This window comes from Saccoglossus kowalevskii, chromosome 3, assembly GCF_978046115.1.
Source record: "Saccoglossus kowalevskii chromosome 3, keSacKowa6.1, whole genome shotgun sequence".
NCBI lineage: Eukaryota > Metazoa > Hemichordata > Enteropneusta > Harrimaniidae > Saccoglossus > Saccoglossus kowalevskii.
Window position 1 is genome coordinate 35,668,233 of NC_140643.1, and position 1,572 is coordinate 35,669,804.

The following is a 1,572-nucleotide window of genomic DNA, read 5'->3' on the forward strand; positions in this document are numbered from 1 at the left end:
ATTATGAACCATACTAGGCTTGCCAAAACAATCTCTACTTAATACAGAACAAACAGACTTACACTTCTTCGTTTACTTTCCAGCTTTCTCCAAACTGAATAGAATCATTAGTACTAGTGCCATCAGGCGTCTTGAAGTCATTATGCTTGTTACCATCAGCATATCCCATCAGACCACAGAGTTTGCCGTTGTAATCAGTACCAGAGAATGACGCTTCTAAAATATGTTTTCACATTGTCCATGTCAGAGTGTATGTTGTATCCTTGGCTGTTAATGTCAGTGTAATCACGCTATCTTTTTCCTGAATCTGTATAGCAGTTGAATCCACATGTCCATCACCTGTACTTCCCTATGTATCAATATAGGCTAAAATGTTAGATATTGTGAACAGTACTACATGTGACTGTAGTCAATATAGTAGATAGTCAAATGTATATATGTGTTAGCTATACAATATTAATCAACATACTTACTTTGACTACATCCATGCCATTAACAATAGCATACTGGTCTCTGCCAGTAACTATGAAAGATACTGTTCTTGTTTTGAATAGTTCAATATCATCTCTTTTTTCAAACATAATTGTGACTTCAAAATCAGGGCGTGTGGTGCAGCCTTTGAAAAATGTATACCAGCATGCACCTTGAAAACTGTATCGACGTCCATCGAATGTTGTCATATGTGGATCACCTGATAAAACTGCTCCCGCGTCTGACATGTATAAAGGATATGATTTTAATTTTGCGCTATCACTAAATAACTTAATTAACTCTTATTTAACTGAGACAAAATTATACCACGAAATCTAGTGAGCTTGTAGTTTTTTTCCCGGTAGCCCAATCGTGGGTTGTATGTTGTCATGTATATATCACACCCGGGTCATGTATGTGTCATTGTGAACTACATAATGTAATTCATTCACAAAACACCTCAGCTCATTCAGTAGAATGTAAATGCTGAAGAAAAACGTCAAAAATTACTGGTATATGAGAAGAATAGCAACAAGCTAAATATTCGTATTACCTGCCTTAGACATTTACTAGAGGCTCGACCTCAAACAGGCTATTACCTACTGTTACTGCCATACATTAACTATCAAATAATGTGAAGCAAGCCATACTGAAATGAGTTCGTGAGTAGAGAAATTCACAAATAGATATCTACATAGAGAAACGGGTCATGGTGTGTTAACCAATAGCCCAAGGTTTTTTATGACACAGTGTTAGTACAAGAAGTCAAGGGAATAGTGTTGGGACCTGAAGATTATTCTGAAAACAACTGGTACTTGATTTCATATATATCATAAATATTAATTCCAGCCATGTTATAAAAGACAACATAGAGTTGTACGCAATACAACGACTAACAATGATTCTAATTTTCCTTGTTTTGAAAGATTGTAATTCGAGGGCATTTGATTCAGTCTAAGCTTTGTTATAAATAGGAAATATTTTGTCTGTCTGAGCCTGCTATTGGAATATTTCAAATTGAAAGTGATGCTGAAGAATAAGCGATATTTTTATTTTTAAAGTTGTGTGCATTATTATTGATGTTTATATAAACATCCACCG

General features: G+C 34.9%; 1 long non-coding RNA gene across 1 annotated transcript; it reads right to left on the reverse strand.

The window, feature by feature from the left end:
* Window positions 1-295: 295 nt before the first annotated feature.
* LOC102802404 (uncharacterized) lies at window positions 296-515 on the reverse strand. The gene is made up of 2 exons (XR_013422289.2): window positions 474-515; window positions 296-349 (listed from the first exon to the last, which is right to left on the reverse strand). It is a non-coding gene; the product is annotated as an uncharacterized LOC102802404 (long non-coding RNA).
* Window positions 516-1,572: the final 1,057 nt, after the last annotated feature.